General features: G+C 36.9%; 1 long non-coding RNA gene across 1 annotated transcript; it reads right to left on the bottom strand.

Annotated features, from left to right (window-relative positions):
• Window positions 1-1,003: 1,003 nt before the first annotated feature.
• On the bottom strand, window positions 1,004-2,264 carry LOC126690936 (uncharacterized). Its single transcript, XR_007644778.1, has 2 exons — window positions 1,954-2,264; window positions 1,004-1,403 (listed from the first exon to the last, which is right to left on the bottom strand). It is a non-coding gene; the product is annotated as an uncharacterized LOC126690936 (long non-coding RNA).
• Between the last annotated feature and the right edge of the window lie 17,778 nt (window positions 2,265-20,042).

Here is a 20,042-nt window from a genome sequence, read left to right as displayed (position 1 = left end):
AAGCTCAATCTTTATGACCAATCTTGAATCTACAACAATACTCCCTGACTCATGGCTTCTTTGCTTAGTTTGTGGTTTTTTAGGATTGTGAGAAACCAATCAGCAAAGGGAAAAAATAGACTTACAATTATGAAGCGAAATTAAGAACCAAGGGAGTTATACACAATAGCCATACCCTCTGCCACGACTGGGACGGTGGACTTCAAAAAACCCGATTACTCTAAAAAGTGAAAACTTCAAGCAGTGCCATGATTTCTTCTTCCATGTTATACATGATACCCCACCCGAATCTTTGATTCAAAGACTTAAATTGGCTTGGACCCTCAACCCCTTGACCGCTCTCAAACTCATCTATAATTTTCAAGGAGTACATGGCACTAGAAAGTTTGCTAAAGAAGGGTTTTACATGGCCGCGTTTTGGCTATTTAAAGACCACCCTAAGATATTAGCGTGTAATATTGGCTCCCTTTCTGATTTCGGTTACATGAAAGACTTGCTTGAGATTTTGTATAGGCTTTTAGATGGTTCTTATGTGGAATAAGAGAAAAACTGGGAAAAAGAGTAGTAGTAGTTTAAGTAGAGGAGTACAAGATGAGTGCAATAAGTGAAAATTTGGGAAAACGAGTAGGAGTAGTATAAGTATGGAATGCGTTGGGAAGCAAAACATCGTGAAAGAGTAAGGCCTAAGTATTGGGTTTTTTTTTTTTTTTTTTTTTTTTTTTAATATTGTGCTGACATGGAAAATTGTGGGAAATTCAGAGGTTTCAATTTAGTCGCTAACCCATGTGATGCACGGGAAATCTATTGATAACTTTCCTAATATGAAAAAAAAATCAATATATATACCAGACCAATAAAATCTATCACTTACAAAATAATAAAATCTATCACATGCATTGAGATATTGTGATAACCAAGAGCTTGAGATCATATTTAAAAAATATATAATTGATAGAAGTACACTCCAATACAACTAATTACACAAATATAGTTAACTCCATACTCATTCAATCATATATCTTTCATAAATTATATTAATCATTCTTGATGTCCAAGATGTATCTAAATTCTAACATTGCCAGTAAACAAAAATGCAAGACCTTAATGGGATTGAAAAGGCAACATAATGCCAATTTAGACAATTGCTAAAATCATCACTTTCCACTATTGTGAGAGAGAGAGAGAGAGAGGCGGCTATTGTGTTGCATCTCTTAAGAAGAATCTACCCTCTACATTTCTTTTGATGTAAGCGACCCATAATAAAATAGATGCACCACGTTTAGAGCATGCACATTTGAGAGATTAAAAGTAAAGGAAAATGAACCCATCTAAAGTTTTTTGCTCTTCCTCTTGATGTTGACTTTTCCAGCATCATCCAAAATTAAATTTATGTACTCAAAACCCTGTAAGGCATAAAAATTAACATTTGAATAAATTTACATGTTTCAAATGCTAAAAATTAGATTGATATAAACTTTTTAACCAAAATTCAACAGTTTAATGATGTACATCAATCAGCAATTTTGCCATTGTTAGTTGCAACATATATCTTTTTATTTGTGACATATATGGTGCAATTTGGCCATCAAATTTTACTCAAATATATAACAAAATACCTAATCTACAAAAATCTATAAAACCAAATCAAACACAAAGTCAATAATTTATCTAAATTTTTTTAATCTAGCCAACGAATTAAACAAAGACATAACAAATCCTCAAAAGCATAGACAATTGAGAGAGAAATCATCACTTCAGAATTAAATTCAATCCTAAACAATGAAAAGAACATGAGACCTAAGATTAAGATTTAAAACCCATTTTCTTTTTCCCTTTGTCCCAATATCAACAAATCTATATTAATCATTAAACCATTAACTAAAGCAAAGTTAATCAAAATTAAATAACCGGATAAAATATTTTAACATAAAAAACAAAAGGAAGATATCATACCTGAAGGTCAGATGTCGTTTCCAAACTTTTCAAAGGCTTCATACTCCTCCATCTTCACCTCTACCTCTACCTCTACTTTTTCCACCAGTTCTACACCTAAAACACCAAAATAACCAAACCTCCTAAAATGAAGTCGTTTAATGCAATCTTTTTTAAAATAAGTCATTAAAATTACAACAAATGACTAATAGCAAGATCCTTTAGAAAACCAATTCTAAATAGTTCAAGGCTTCCAAAATTTGAGACTTTCAAGTTTCTTCTAGATTAGATAACTATAAGTTAGGCTGATTATACTCTTTTGGTAGTATTGCTTGGCAGATCTACTGTTCAAACATTATAATGGTTCCAAATCAACCCTTCAATATTCTATCATCAAAGTGGAATTTGACCAGTAGCTTCGAAAATAATTTGATTTGCAAAGGAGGCCACCTACCATTATTCGGGTCCCTTTCAAAGACAGAAATCAGTCAAGAGCATTTATGAATATAATAAGTCTAGAGGATAATTCAGTGATATAACAAATCAGTCAAAGCAAGATGCTTATTCGACCAAAAAAAAAAAAAAAAAAAAAAAAGAGAAGCAAGATGCTTATCCACAAATCTATTGGATTGAATAATCTGCAGAAAAGAAAAGCAATGAAAATCAAATAGAATACCATAGGGCATAGACATATCTTAGTAGAAAGAACATAAAGAAAACGGTTATTAGAAGAAAACGGTTATTAGTGTAAGTAGATATTAGTCGCTAGTCCATGCAATGCATAGGAAAACTATTGTGTAAGTAGATATTAACAACTATTTGTCTCTTCCACTTTGATTGTACATAGTCACTAACCCGTGCAATGCACAGAATAATTTGAGAAAAATAATATATATTTACTTTGCTTAAAAACTCACTTTAAAATTAATAGGCTGGCTTTCTACTCATAATATGACTCAACATACTCAAAAGTTTGTTGAAATAAACACATCCATCATCAAAAGTTTAGGTAACACACTAATAACATAAAACTACCCGTCAAGCGTTAGTTTTAAAAGCAACAATGGTATGTAATAAACTAATTTTTTTTTTTTTAAATGTCTTCAAAGTGGGATAAGAAAATAAAAGTAGCATTAAAAAGGGACACACCTACTAAGATGGCTTTCACATCAATATCTAAAAATTCCTAAGGAAATAATATTCTCACTAACTACACACATGACATATCATGTAATTTACACACTTAGCTTTGAACTCATCATTGATACAATTCTCCTAGATAAAACTTTAAAAGATATCTAAATTTATACATGAATCATAAATATGATAGTAGAGAACAAAGAAAACCATTTTTAGTGCAGAATGGGTGAGCATTGAACTGCGGTCCATAATGGTTCCCCTGCAATGCTTGTGCAGAAACGGCCTAAGCAATAGAGGATATGAGGAAAACAAAATAGACTATGAAACATGGAACCACTAATCAGATTGAAAAAGAATACATAAATCCCAACTAAGTCCTCAGGATAATAATATCAATTTCCCGGTGAAAAAATAATATATAAATATGTGTGTGTGTGTGTGTGTGTGTGTGTGATGAAAGAATTGACAGTAATAGTGGAGACAGCAAGAACACTCTGCTCACACCAAGCATGATACCTAAGTAGAAAACAGAAATCAACAAAAAATTAAAAAACTCCCATCTGAAAAACCAAATATCAAATCACGACTTCAATTAAATCAAAGGGAGCCTAGCAGTTACCTAAAAGCTTCAATCAAGAGTTCAAAACATAGTTCCATAGAATTTGAGAGTAATAGTGGCAACTATCAGTATATATACTGCCCTACATACTTCGTTGCTTCTTTTTTTATATATAGGTTATAAAAATTCATTGAAACAAAAAGGGAAGTGGTTTTACCTTATGAAAGAATAAATCCAAAAATACAAATTCAAAATGTTAACTCTTAAAATCTAACTTATGATATCTGTGAATCCATGAAAACTTAATGAAGAATCTGAGGTCACAACCTACACCCACTCAATAAGAGTCCTTCAAAATAGAAGATTTTCTAAAACCAAACCCAATAACTATATAGCATCAAATCAACCGTGCCTAAAACTATTATTAAACCCCATAACTATCTGCAACACATAGCCCATACATATCACTGAAGATTCTTAAACCACAATCTACATCAATATGAATTAATTTTTCAGCCAAAATAAATTAATCATCAAGCCAACTCTTAGGCCTTTCAAAAACACAAGGAAAAAAAAAAAAAAAAACATTAAATCGATACTATCTCCACTATGAAACCCATTGATATTTACAATATTTTCTTACAAAACCTGTAGAATTTGAAATCCCTAAATCGATAGAAAACCTAATTGAAGACATATAATTAAAACATAACTTTGAGGCTCTGTTCCATTTAAACCAATTTCAATCTAAATTTTAACCCATATCAATCAAATAAAATTGAAACTTGAAAAAGATCAGATTGAAAAATTCGTATATAATACAAAATTTTCTCAATGGAGTCTAATTTTACAGATTTTGAAAACCAAAACAATATAAAAAGCATATTAAGATCCATTTAACAGAAAAAAAAAAAAAAAAAAATCAATTGAAAGACCTAAACTTATATGCATGTATATTATAACTCAAACCCAAAGAGACAACAAAAACAGGGGTAGGTATATAAGAGAGAGAATCAAATCAAACATGTATTTCTATTATTGCTTACTTTGAGATTGAATTCCAAGACTGAAACTTAAAATCCATAATTCCAACAACAAAAACACACAAAAACCTCTTTATCTAACAAATCAGAAAATAGAAAATCAAAATTTTTGTATATAAAATCAAAATTTTTGTCTTTTATAGAGTAGGGTTTTGATCGCTTACCGTTGCCAGGAAGAGATTGTCTCAGATGGGAGTGGCAACCAAGGAGAAGGATTTGCATCTAGGGTTTTTAGTTTTGGGGTTTCCTACGTATTGTCTTGCAGACTCCAATCGTGTTTCCAAGCTGAGTTTGTGTTTGTGTTTGTGTTTAACGCTTTTACTTTTTTTTTTTTTTTTTTAAAGATAAGCATCCGGTCAGATGGGAGTGGAGACAAAGAAGAAGGATTTGGGTCTAGGGTTTTCAGTTTTGGGGTTTCCTGCGTATTCTCTTGCAAACTCCAATCGTGTTTTCAAGTTGAGTTTGTGTTTGTGTCTAACGCTTGTGTCTAATGTTTTTTTTTTTTTTTTTTTTTTTTTTTGAGATAAGCATCTGGTTTTGTTTTTGGGGAGAAGAAGAAGATGGGACTGCGTGAAGATGAGAGGGAGTTTTATGAGTCTGTGTTACTGTGTTTGCGTTTAAGGGGGAGAGTGTTTTTTAAATCGGGTTTTGGTTTTGGGGAGAAGGAAATTTTCGGGTTTTAGGCTTTTGGCTTTTTTTTTTTTTTTTTTAGCTGAAATTTTTGGTTTTTTTTTCTTTTTCAGGTTTTAGAATTTTTTTTTAATATTGTGCTATCGTGGAAAATTGTGGGAGTTTCAAAAGTTTCGGTTTTATATATATATATATATATATATATTTATTTATATTATAGTTTATATTACAGTTTTTTCAATTATTTATTTATTTTGTTATCAATGTCGAGTAATATTTGGTTTCCAAAAAATACAAAGAAGTGTCGATTAATATTTTTAGATTATTATTAATTTTTTTTAATCTTGTCCCTAAACCGCATGACCGCAACTATATGGAGTTAGTTCTTTCAAAAAAAAAAAAAAAACACCAGCACATTAGAAAAAGCACCATCACTGCTGTGACTTTGAGAAGCATATTTAGACGTCTAATAATTATCTGTAAGTAGAAAGAGTTTTAAGATAGATGCCTTCAGGGATTAATCGTACACAGGATGTCTAATAAGGGAGATAAGGGATTATAGAACCGAAGCGCGGACCATGGGAGAGGGATTTAGAGGTTAGATACTGAGAAACTTCGTCACTGAATCATAATGGAAATTGATTTGTAATAACGCTGTGGGTGCCATGAAATTTGAAATCAATTTCCAGGGATATTGTTGTATATAGGGAGGGATTGGCACGAACAAGATCTCGCAACTTGCAAATTGCAACACGTACAGAGTCAATATTTGCGGGAAAAACATACACCAACGTAATGCAGTGCAAGCTGCGAAGGTGGTAGCAATGTTAAGGTGCAAGCTGGTGTAAAAATGGTTACCCCTCGTGGACGTTCGGAAATTTCAGCTGCAAAGACAATCATGCATGCATGCCTGCATTTTTTTTAAAAAAAAATTTATGAAAGCGTCCTTCATTTTTTTTTTTTTTTTATGTGTGTAATGACTTAGTGCAAGTTTCTTTCTCTCCAAGTCTTCAATTGTAATATTTCAAACATATATTAAAATTGTTAGTATCTTCCTTGTGAATTCTTTCAAGTTATGTATGTGGTAACTAGGATAATTTATGATTAAACTTTTTATTTTTTAGGTTCAATAAAGTAAAATATATTATATTATTTAGAATTTTAAATAATATAGCATAGATACACTTTTAAATTACCATGCAAGGTCCATTATTTTTTATCAAAGATCAATTAATAAAAAGGGCGGAGCGATAAAGCAGTGCATAATTTTTTAGCAATATATATAATTGAATATTCAAAAAAAAAAATATTATGTCCTTCATCCCATAAGCACTTATATTTATTGGCCAAGCTTAGCCTCCTTTGACACTAATTAAGGTTAAATATGCAAAGTACATAAATATTGAACTCATTTCTCTCAAATGATAGTTAGTCCCACGTCCTATATGTATTGGGCAAGTTTGACCTCCTTTGATTCCAAGAGTAATTATATAATACTTCAGACTTGCAATAAACGTACTTACTCCTATCACCCTCTCACTTAACCTAATAATAGATCACGTTGATTATAATTTAAGATGATATATACTATTTATGTGAGAAAAAAAGTGTACGACAATATTGTATTCTTTAAATATTGTATAATTTATTTTCTGACACTAAGATATGTGACACAAGTTTAATGCACCATCCTAAAATGGTTGCAAACTTGCAATAATTAATAACTACATATTAAGCTTTTGTTATTGAGTATGGTTTTTTTTTTTTTTTTTTGCTATTATTCATGGGAAGTTGTCCAACTTAATTAATCCTTATTCTACTAAAATTGTAACATTGCATGAATAGAAAATATTAAAGATATTACATATTTTATTATATAACATTTACAAATTAACTAACGTAACAATGAATGTAAATGGTGGATTTAAAGAACATAATAAATTAATTAAATAATTTATTGTGATTGTTGATACATTAATTTGCAAAATTTTATGTTAATTATGAAATTTGTAGCATCTTTTATGTATCAATTATAACCAAAAGAGAAAAATGCACGAGATAATGAATCTGTTGTTGTGCTATAATCGCACTATGTCGCCATTTAGTTCACTTTTTGGTTTAAGATTTTCCCCCTAATTGCTAGTGTTAATGTTAAAATGCTTTTGTTTGTTTGATCAATGCCAAACCTCTTTATTCCGTTCGGTTGAAACTTATAAAAATAGTGTAAGGTTGAATTTATTCAACCATCTAATTGGCTTTATTCCGTGCCAAATTTGCTTGTAATTCAACATTTAGTAACCCTGTACTTAGGTGGGTTTGTTGTAAGGGTAGTGAGTGAGATAGAGTGAAGAATGCTCAACAGTGTGCAAGAAAACAGAGACTCGCGGCTGGGACTCGTGGGTGGACTCGCGGCTGCAAGCCGCCAGAAGCTGCACACGTGCCAAGCATGCTGGAAGATGAACAGTCATGCTAGCTGGAGCACTACAGGACAAAACAGGACAACTGGCCATACGGTTAACTCGCGACTGGATCTCGCGACTTGGTCAAGCCGCGAGCCACCCCTGTTTTGTAAAACCTGACGTTTCACATTCCTCTCCCATTCTAGTATAAATACCCCTTTTACCCACGATTGAAAGAGAGCTTCCAGAGAGAATTTTGAGAGAGAAACCCTAAAGAAAAACCAGATTGTTTCACCCACAATCTATACCTCAGAGTCTCTTCAAATTCCCCTACTCTCTTCCTCTCCATTGTCAAATCCTTGAGAGGCATTATACCAAACCTGGTTCTCACCATTATCATCACTGTGAGACAGTCATTTGGATTTCTGGGAAGCAGTTAGGAAGGAACCAATCTTCATTGGTTGATGCTACGGTCTAGTAGCGGAATCCGGCAAGCTAGAAAAGAAAAAGGTTCGGCGCAACCTCATTGGAGCAAGAAGCTTGGAGGGCTTAGGTGCACTGGGTAGATTAGGCTTGGAGGGTCTATTGCTGTCCTTGTATCCCAACTGTATTTTCTAGTGGATTGATTACCGCTTGGAGGGCGGCGGAGAGGTTTTTCGCCGAGGACTTCGGTTTCCTCTTCGATAACACATCGCGTGTTGTCTTTGTGTTTGCATCTTCCTTCCTCTCTATCTTTGCCTTTATATTATCTGCTGTGGTTTTATTTTATTATGGCTTAGATAGTTTTTAACCAATTTCATATTATAGCATGTGTTAAGTTTCCGCACACTAGTTGTTTGACATATTGCTTGTATTGGTTAAGTTGTATTTTGGGGGTCTAAACGTTCAAATGTGTTTTGTATACGTTTTTTGAACTTTCAATTGGTATCAGAGCGGGTACACTGCTGTTGGTTTCATTACCATTGTGTGATCCTTGACTCCCTTTTGAGATGGATAGGTCTTAATCCCTAAATGCACCTCCATATTTTGATGGTAGTAATTATGCTTTTTGGAAGGTTCGTATGAGAGCTTTTCTGTGTTCTATTGATGAATCCGTTTGGGATGCTGTTGAGATTGGTTGGACCAAACCTGAGGCAGCCAAATCCACATGGGATAAGGCAGCACTTGCTGCATCTAATGCTAACAGTAAAGCACTCAATGCTATTTTTTGTGGTGTGTCTCCAGATGAATTTCACAGGATTTCTCACATTACCATTACCAAGGAAGCATGGGAGATTCTGGAAACCACTTATGAAGGCACGAAGAAAGTGAAAGACACCAACTTACAAATGCTGACCACTCGGTTTGAGGAGCTCAAAATGAGTGAGGATGAGTCTTTTGACTCTTTCTATGGGAAGTTAAATGAGGTGGTTGTCAGTAAGTTCAACTTGGGGGAGAAAACGGAGGACTCAAAGATTGTAAGGAAGATCCTACGATCATTTCCGGAAAGTTTTCGTGCTAAAGTAACAGCAATTGAAGAGAGCAAAGATCTTGATGACATCAAAGTACAGGAGCTGGTTGGTTCTCTGCAGACTTATGAGATGTCGCTGCCCAATCAACGGAAGAGTAAATCCCTTGCTCTAAAGACCATTAATGAGAAGGTGGAAGATCAAGACTCATCGGGAGAAGATGTGGTTGACAAAGATGTAGCTTACCTTGTCAAAAATTTCAGAAAGTTCTTGAAATTCAAAAATAATGGCAAATTTGATGATAAAAGAAAATTCCAAAGTTCTGGAAGAGAGAAGAGGGATTTCAAAAAGAAAGATGGAAAAGAATCCCAACCCACACAAGGTGTCACTTGTTTTGAATGTAACGGGCATGGACACTTTAAGAAGGAATGTCCGAATTATTTGAAATCAAAAGGCAAAGTGTATGCCACGACCTTGAGTGACTCAGATTCGTCTGACTCAGAATCTGAAGAGAGCTGTGATGGAGAGGGGAATTATTCAGCTTTTATGACTATTGCTCATGTTGAGTCTTCGGATGAGTTAAATCTGCTTGTACGAGACCTTGGAGAACATAGTGATGATGAGTCACTAGGAATTGTTGAAGAATCAAATGCTGAAGAAGATGAAAGCGCAGCAAATCTTCAAGAGAATTATAACTCACTCTTGGAGAAGTCAGGTGAGTACACAAGGGTGGCCAAGGCTGCTGTGAGAAAAATGAAGAAGGCTGAGGAGGACTACAAAAGTCTCCTAATTCGATATAGGGAGGCCAAATGTGAGATAGAAACACTGAATGGTGAGTTGTCCGAAGCTTACACAAAAGTGAGATTTCTTGAGAATGAGGTTGTGCAAGCGAATGTTAAAATAGAGAGGGTCACCACCAAGAAGCTAGATGATGTTATCTCATCTCAAAAGAGCTTTTCAGACAAATCCGGATTGGGATATACCGGAGGAAGTAGTTCATCTGGAAATGTCACTAAAGAAGTGAAGTTTGTAAAGGCCAAAGATCCAGTTGTAGCTGACCCTACTGGTGAGAAGCTCGAGGTGGAGGAGAAGAAGAATGTGGTGAACCAACGGATGCTGAATCCCCGTAATCAGTCAGTGGGCAGGTCTGAATCTCGTGCCAAGTCACGTCCACGACCACAAAGAGGTCCTAGAGGAACTTATGTGTGCCATTATTGCGGACTTCAAGGGCATACTCGACCAAATTGCCAAAAGCTGAGAGCAAAGAACAGTGCAACTCCTCAGAGGTTAGGAGGACCCAGAAATGATAGGAGAATTTGGGCAAGTGATCAATCTAGAGATCAAAATGGAGATCCCGGAATGATGAACGTGATGAAGATGATTGGTGCATTCACCAACTGCTTGGAAAGCTTCTCACGAAGGTTTGAAAGCCCTAACTCCCGTACCCAATCCTATAAGGAAATCACCCCAAACGCAAGTGACGTGTGGGTGAAAAAGGGTACTCATGCATAAGCATTACAACATGTCCATGCATTAATACTTCCTATGCTTTGCGACTATGTTTGTTTGGTTTGTTTGCTGTTTTTGATGTTGGTTGTTTGCTTGTCTTCTTGTGAATATCTTTAATTTTGTTTTATCAATCTTTTTGTTTCTTGTGTCAAAAAATCCAAAAATCACATAAAAATTAGAAAATCAAAAAACTTGATTGACTTTGTTGAGTTTTGTCTTAAAACTTGTTTTGCCTTGTACCTTTGTGCTAATGGCTTTGTGCATTTTCGAGCATTGCTTGTTTTCATGCACTCATATCACTGTGGGAAAAATATTGAAATCTATGTGATTGTTGTAAATAGATCTTCAAACTTGTCATGAATGATTAGTGAATGGTTATGTTGATCTTGAGACATGCATAGACTTGTGTCTATATATCTTCCCACTTTTTATTTTTGTTTTGCTAAAAAGAGCTCACCAAATGTAAATCTCCAAATGAAAAGAGATATTGAGCTGCAAAAGCCTGTCGTACATTCTAGTATTTGACTAGGAAAACGGGTAAGCGACCTTTATATTAAAGTGATTGTTTATTCAAAAAGCCAAAGGCTTGATCATTAAAGTGAAATGTCAAATATCACTGTAACGTTGAATTTATTCAACCATCTAATTGGCTTTATTCCGTACCAAATTTGCTTGTAATTCAGCATTTAGTAACCCTGTATATAGGTGGGTTTGTTGTAAGGGTAGTGAGTGAGATAGAGTGAAGTTTGCTCAAGAGTGTGCAAGAAAACAGAGTGTCGCGGCTGGGACTCGCGGGTGGACTCGCGGCTGCAAGCCGCCAGAAGCTGCACACGTGCCAAGCATGCTGGAAGATGAACAGTCATGCTAGCTGGAGCACTACAGGACAAAACAGGACAACTGGCCATACGGTTAACTCGCGACTGGATCTCGCGACTTGGTCAAGCCGCGAGGTCAAGCCGCGAGCCACCCCTGTTTTGGAAAAACCTGACGTTTCACATTCCTCTCCACTCCAATATAAATACCCCTTTAACCCACGATTGAAAGAGAGCTTCCAGAGAGAATTTTGAGAGAGAAACCCTAAAGAAAAACAAGATTGTTTCACACACAATCTATACCTTAGAGTCTCTTCATATTCCTCACTCTCTTTCTTTCCATTGTCAAAACTTTGAGAGGCATTATACCAAACCTGGTTCTCACCATTATCATCTCTGTGAGACAGTCGTTTGGAGTTCTGGGAAGCAGTTAGGAAGGAGCCAATTTTCATTGGTTGATGCTATGGTCTAGTAGCGGAATCCGGGAAGCTAGAAAAGAAAAAGGTTCGGCGCAACCTCGTTGGAGCAAGAAGCTTGGAGGGCTTAGGTGCACTGGGTAGATTAGGCTTGGAGGGTCTATTGCTGTCCTTGTATCCCAACTGTATTTTCTAGTGGATTGATTACCGCTTGGAGGGCGGCGGAGAGGTTTTTCGCCGAGGTCTTCGGTTTCCTCTTCGATAACACATCCGGTGTTATCTTTGTGTTTGCATCTTCCTTCCTCTCTATCTCTGCCTTTACATTATCTGTTGTGGGTTTATTTTGTTATGGCTTAGATAGTTGTTTAACCAATTTCATATTATAGCATATGTTAAGTTTCCGCACACTAGTTGTTTGACATATTGCTTGTGTTGGTTAAGTTGGTTTTTGGGGGTCTAAACGTTCAAAAGTGTTTTTGTACACGTTTTTGAACTTTCAATCACTCTCACAATGAGAGGTGATTGCCTCAAAAAGATCAAAAAGATCAAATGTTATGACTAAAAGTGGAGTAAAATGTAAAGCTCTAAGTTATGTTATCAAGTTGTGTGGGAGGTCATATATACATATTTCTATAATTGAGATAGGTCACATGATCTAGTGCTAATTGTGTATGCCTTGGTTGAATCGATCATTGAAGCTTCACATTAGACGAAGGACTATCTCATTGTTGTTATCCACACACAACACACAAGTATATGTTCAATAAATGTCATATTCATTTGTGTGATTGTACTTGATGAAATGTGTTTTCACATGCTCAATCTTTGTTAATTCAAACACACAAAAAGATTTTTGAGTGTTTTAGGTGTTTTTGGAAAGTATTTTGTTTGAAAAATCTGAAAATTTCAAAAATACAGTTTTGCCCTGTTTTGGCGGCTCAGTCGCGAGTATGTCAAGTCGCGAGCCTCAGTCGCATCTTCGCTGGTCATTTTTGGCGACTTGTTCGCGAGTGGAAGGTCTAGTCGCGAGGTTCACTCAGAGATTTTCGCGGCTCAGCTCGCGACTCACTCGCGGGTAGACCTTCCAGTCGCGAAAAACACTTAGAAAAATTTTTCAAAATTTTGTTCTTGAGTGCTTTGGCGGCTTAAGCTAGCGACTGTGTGGCAACTTAATCAAGTCGCGAAAATCGCGTGTTTTGCAGAAACAGGAGCAGTTTTTAAACCTCTTTTCAGTTTTCCCTCGAACTTTTGTGACTGTTCATCTTCTCTCTAAACTATCTCCCTCCCAAACACTCCGTGCTCCCATTTCCAATCTCCATTGTTGCATTCTTGTAGCTCAAAATCGTCAAGTTACAGGTATGGGTTTTTAGTTTTGCACCCTTTTATACCTGATTTTGTGTTTTTCCCTTTGATTTTTCGCATATGTTTGTGATTCAGAAATGGGTTTGTGTTTCGGTTTTTACTCCTTGTTCATGCTTAGCTTGCAAATGCTGCTGCTAGCATTTGATGTGATCTTAGTTGTTTCCTTATTGCTCTTCATCTTGTGCTTAGCTAAGTGTTTCTTTTATTTTAATCTGAACTTTGAGCAGTTGAGTTGCTTCTATTTGTTCATTTTAAGGTTATGAGTTTTACTGTGCTAAATATGCATGTTTTATTGTGTTTGAAAGTTCAAAAACGTGTACAAAACACATTTGAACGTTTAGACCCCCAAAATACAACTTAACCAACTCAAGCAATATGTCAAACAACTAGTGTGCGGAAACTTAACACATGCTATAATAAGAAATTGGTTAAACAACTATCTAAGCCATAACAAAATAAAACCACAGCAGATAAAATAAAGGCAAAGATAGAGAGGAAGGAAGATGCAAACACAAAGACAACACGCGATGTGTTATAGAAGAGGAAACCGAAGTCCTCGGCGAAAAACCTCTCCGTCGCCCTCCAAGCGGTAATCAATCCACTAGAAAATACAGTTGGGATACAAGGACAGCAATAGACCCTCCAAGCCTAATCGACCCAGTGCACCTAAACCCTCCAAGCTTCTTGCTCCAACGAGGTTGCGCCGAACCTTTTTCTTTTTTAGCTTCCCGAATTCCGCTACTAGACCGTAGCATCAACCAATGAAGATTGGCTCCTTCCTAACTGCTTCCCAGAACTCCAAACAGTTGTCTCACAGAGATGATAATGGTGAGAACCAGGTTTGGTATAATGCCTCTCAAGGATTTGACAATGGAGAGGAAGAGAGTAAGGGAATTTGAAGAGACTCTAAGGTATAGATTGTGGGTGAAGCAATCTGGTTTTTCTTTAGGGTTTCTCTCTCAAAATTCTCTCTGGAAGCTCTTTTTCAATCGTGGGTTAAAGGGGTATTTATACTGGAGTGGGAGAGGAATGTGAAACGTCAGGTTTTGGCAAAACAGGGGTGGCTCGCGGCTTGACCTCGCGGCTTGACCAAGTCGCGAGATCCAGTCGCGAGTTAACCGTATGGCCAGTTGTCCTGTTTTGTCCTGTAGTGCTCCAGCTAACATGACTGTTCATCTTCCAGCATGCTTGGCACGTGTGCAGCTTCTGGCGGCTTGCAGCCGCGAGTCCACCCGCGAGTCCCAGCCGCGAGTCTCTGTTTTCTTGCACACTCTTATGCAAACTTCACTCTAACTCACTCACTACCCTTACAACAAACCCACCTAAATACAGGGTTACTAAATGCTGAATTACAAGCAAATTTGGCACGGAATAAAGCCAATTAGATGGTTGAATAAATTCAACCTTACAATCTCCCCCTTTGGCTATTCCGTGACAAAACCCTAAAACAGACTCTAGACTTAACATGTGAGTTGGGAACAGTTGAACAAAACTCACTCACACCTAACTCTAGAAGCTGTGAAGCACTTGAATCATATGAACATAATACTCCTGAAACACAACAATACACCATGATCATTGTAAGCAGAGAATTATAAATGCATATGAAACATGCAAAATGTGATCAAGCAAAGATGGAGTTAATAAACAAACCATGGCTTGATCAACCAAGTGAACACCACAAGGTAGTGATCACAGTGCTCATTCACACTTGGAATGAACACAAGGACATACAAGTTAACAAGCACAAGGCAAGACACTTGTATGCTCAACACTCAACCAATGCATAGCACACAAGGCATATGCATCTAGGAACAATCCTACAAGGGCACAAGAGTGACAGTACATAAACCAAAATGCAGAACATTTAGATTAAAGTACTGATTTCAACATAGTATAAAGGCTGCATTAAGCAAGGTACATACCATAAAGCCTACAAACTATGCATGAAACATTAACCCTAAAAGCTTACAAAAGCACATGGGTACAAACCAAAAACATCTTGAATAACATCATCAAAGTATATTAAAGATTAAACCAAGAGTATATGAACTGAGTTAGAAACAGCTATACACCAAAACACAGTGTATCAAAACCATGAAAACACTAAAAGTGCCCAACAAACATAAACCTAAAACCATAAGTTTAGAAGATAAGACTGAAAGCAAAAGTATGACAAAAGTATGTGTGTACTCCCCCTATCACTATGCACACTTCCCTTTGAACTTTTCTCCCCCTTACTGAATGCTCTCCCCCTTTTTGTCACGAATAGCTAAAGACTCTCGTCCAACTTTCGTTGAATCTCATCTAGCTGATTTTCCATAGTCTCGAGGCGCATTTGGACATGGTTGTTTGTGGAGTAGAGAAGTGCCACAAGCTCATCAACGCGTTTCTGAATATGCTCAAGTACACTGCCGACTCTGTCAGTATGAGGAGCAGTTTGTGCTTGCGGAATACCAGCCGGTGAAGCTTCAGGAACAGCACGTGATGCAGATGTGGTATGTGCAGGTGTCTCTGAGTCAGGGGCAGATGGAGTAACCGGAGAGATGTGAGCACTTCTTGGTGATTTAGAGGAGTGACTTCTGCTTGCTTGAAGAGTGAACAAGGAAATGGGACGTTGACGAGTCAACATTTTACCATCTGCAGGAGGAATAATGCCTGCACGAAGAATGAGCTTCATGACGAGACTACAAAATGGAATAATTCCTCGAGCTGCAGATCGACACGCGGTCTTCCTCAAGGTGTAGTAGATGTGAGCACATATATCAATGGGGGCTCCTGTAATGAGGTCACACAGAAATAGAGCTCTCCCAAGATTGATGAATGTAGTGTTGGACAGTGGGTAGAGATTGGTGAACATGATCAACTTCAGTGTGGTCAGCTCAGGTGCAAACTTTGCGGTGCTGATGGATGTTCCTGCACTGGATACTTCATGATCGTGTCCTAGGATTTGTAAAATTTCTCCAACCTCTGGATTTTGTTCATCATAAGGAGTGAAATTCACATTCTGAGGTCTGGTGATGCTGAGAAGATCTGCAATGGAGTCTGGGGTAACACTAAACTCTGTTCCTCTGACCCAGAAAATGAGTTGAGGTCCAAGATCAGTTGCATTGGAGAAGCATTCTTTGACCAGCTCATCCATTGGATCATCAAAGTTTCCGAACAAGTTTGCCCAATCTCGATTCTCAAAGATTCGAGGGATGAAAGTGGACCCTAAAGTGTTGAACTCTACCACCCGTTCTACTATAGTGGTTGACTTGTCAAACACATTTGAGTAGGCGTGTGAGTTAAGCGGAAGTCTGAACCTATCCTCATTTGGATCTTGAGATGCCTGAGATGATAGACGAGTCCTTTTAGCAACTGGTGTTGCTGGTTCGTCAGTAACAATGTCTTTACCCCTGGAAGATCGACGAGACATCTGCAAGAGAACAGGCCAACAGAAAAGAACCAAACAACAATACCCCACAAGATGATTGTCAACAAGATTCAGTGTAAACAATATTTCAATATATAAACACAAACTGAAGATAGTGCAGACCCAACCAAAACTTCCAACAATACACAGAAGCGCAAACTAACACGTGCATCAAAATTGGTGATAGTGCACCAAGACATAGATAGACAGCACAACTGACAAAACTGTCATTGAGACAGGTTAAATGACCATGATATGCAATTAGATACAGCATTTGAACAAATAGAGCAGATAACAAAAATCATTCCATCAGAGACATGAACAAGGGAAAAAAAATTTCAACATGAAGAAACCAAACATCCACACTGGAGCACGTGGTTGAGAGACATACATTATGTTATCATAACAACTCAGTAACCAAAACCAAACACCAACATCAATACTCAAGCAAGTTGAATGAGTAAGACAAATAGACACCAAACCCATTTCAGAAAAGGTTCTCAGATTCAATAATAGGCAAAAATCAGAACAATGAAAAACACATTGTGACTGCTCAGCATGAAAACAGGTGAGAACAATATCAAACACGACACTCCATATCCATTACACAAAGAGATAAGTATAACGAATACAATACCAGTCCAAACAGTAACATAAATATGCAGGAAAAAAATTAGATTGAGAAAGCAGAACCCATACCTTTTCTTGATGATTTGGATAAGAAATGAAGCACCAATGAGGTTCGAAAAATGGATTCACGAAGTGTTTGGAAGGAAAAACAGTTTAAAGAGAAGATGAACAGTTACAAAAGTTCGAGGGAAAAACTGAAAGAGGTTTAAAAACTGCTCCTGTTTCTGCAAAACACGCGATTTTCACGACTTGATTAAGTCGCCACACAGTCGCCAGCTCAAGCCGCCAAAGCACTCAAGAACAGAATTTTGAAAAATTTTTCTAAGTGTTTTTCGCGACTGGAAGGTCTACCCGCGAGTGAGTCGCGAGCTGAGCCGCGAAAATCTCTGAGTGAACCTCGCGACTGGACCTTCCACTCGCGAACAAGTCACCAAAAATGACCAGCGAAGATGCGACTGAGGCTCGCGACTTGACATACCCGCGACTGAGCCGCCAAAACAGGGCAAAACTGTATTTTTGAATTTTTTCAGATTTTTCAAACAAAATACTTTCCAAAAACACCTAAAACACTCAAAAATCTTTTTGTGCTTGAATTAACAAAGATTGAGCATGTGAAAACACATTTCATCAAGTACAATCACACAAATGAATATGGCATCTATTGAACATAAACTTGTGTGTTGTGTGTGGATATCAACAATGAGATAGTCCTTTGTCTAATGAGAAGCTTCAATGATCAATTCAACCAAGGCATACACAATTAGCACTAGATCATGTGACCTATCTCAATTATAGAAATATGTATATATGACCTCCCACACAACTTGATAATATAACTTGGAGCTTTACATTTTACTCCACTTTCAAACATAACATTTGATCTTTTTGATCTTTTGAGGCAATCATCTCTCATTGTGAGAAAGATATATAGCATTTCTCTTTGAAGAATAGGCCTTTGGCCTTTTTGAATGAACATTCACTTTTAATATAAGGTCGCTTACCCTTTTTCCTAGTCAAATACTAGAATATGCGACAGGCTTTTGCAGCTCAAAATCTCTTTTCATTTGGAGATTTACATTTGGTGAGCTCTTTTTAGCAAAACAAAAATTAAAAAGTGGGAAGATATATAGACACAAGTCTATGCATGTCTCAAGATCAACATAACCATTCATTAATCATTCATGACAAGTTTGAAGATCTATTTACAACAATCACATAGATTTCAAGATTTTTCCCACAGTGATATGAGTGCATGAAAACAAGCAATGCTCGAAAATGCACAAAGCCATTAGCACAAAGGTACAAGGCAAAACAAGTTTTGAGACAAAACTCAACAAAGTCAATCAAGCTTTTTGATTTTCTAATTTTTTATGTGATTTTTGGATTTTTGACACAAGAAACAAAAAGAATGATAAAACAAAATCAAAAATATTCACAAGTAGACAAGCAAACAACCAATATCAAAAACAACAAGCTTACCAAACAAACATAGTCACAAAGCATAGGAAGCATTAATGCATGGACATGTTGTAATGCTTATGCATGAGTACCCTTTTTCACCCACACGTCACTTGCGTTTGGGGTGATTTCCTTATAGGATTGGGTACGGGAGTTAGGGCTTTCAAACCTTCGTGAGAAGCTTTCCAAGCAGTTGGTGAAAGCACCAATCATCTTCATCACGTTCATCATTCCGGGATCTCCATTCTGATCTCTAGATTGATCTCCTGCCCAAATTCTCCTATCAATTCTGGGTCCTCCTGACCTTTGAGGAGTTGCACTGTTCTTTGCTCTCAGCTTTTGGCAATTTGGTCGAGTATGCCCTTGAAGTCCGCAATAATGGCACACATAAGTTCCTCTAGGACCTCTTTGTGGTCGTGGACGTGACTTGGCACGGGATTCAGACCTTCCCATAGACTGATTACGATGATTCAGCATCCGTTGGTCCACCACATTCTTCTTCTCCTCCACCTCGAGCTTCTCACCAGTAAGGTCAGCTACAACTGGATCTTTGGCCTTTACAAACTTCACTTCTTTAGTGACATTTCCAGATGAACTACTTCCTCCGGTATATCCCAATCCGGATTTGTCTGAAAAGCTCTTTTGAGATGATATAACATCATCTAGCTTCTTGGTGGTGACCCTCTCTATTTTAACATTCGCTTGCACAACCTCATTCTCAAGAAATCTCACTTTTGTGTAAGTTTCGAACAACTCACCATTCAGTGTTTCTATCTCACATTTGGCCTCCCTATATCGAATTAGGAGACTTTTGTAGTCCTCCTCAGCCTTCTTCATTTTTCTCACAGCAGCCTTGGCCACCCTTGTATATTCACCCAACTTCTCCAAGAGTGAGTTATAATTCTCTTGAAGATTTGCTGTGCTTTCATCTTCTTCAGCTTCTGATTCTTCAACAATTCCTAGTGACTCATCATCACTATGTTCTCCAAGGTCTCGTACAAGCAGATTTAACTCATCCGAAGACTCAACATATGCAATAGTCATAAAAGCTGAATAGTTCCCCTCTCCATCACAGCTCTCTTCAGATTCTGAGTCAGACGAGTCTGAGTCACTCAAGATCGTGGCATACACTTTGCCTTTCGATTTCAAATAATTCGGACATTCCTTCTTAAAGTGTACATGCCCGTTACATTCAAAACAAGTGACACCTTGTGTGGGTTGGGATTCTTTTCCATCTTTCTTTTTGAAATCCCTCTTCTCCCTTCCAGAACTTTGGAATTTTCTTTTGT

This window comes from Quercus robur, chromosome 7 (genome assembly GCF_932294415.1).
Source record: "Quercus robur chromosome 7, dhQueRobu3.1, whole genome shotgun sequence".
Lineage (NCBI taxonomy): Eukaryota > Viridiplantae > Streptophyta > Magnoliopsida > Fagales > Fagaceae > Quercus > Quercus robur.
This window is presented reverse-complemented; position numbering and strand designations above follow the sequence as displayed.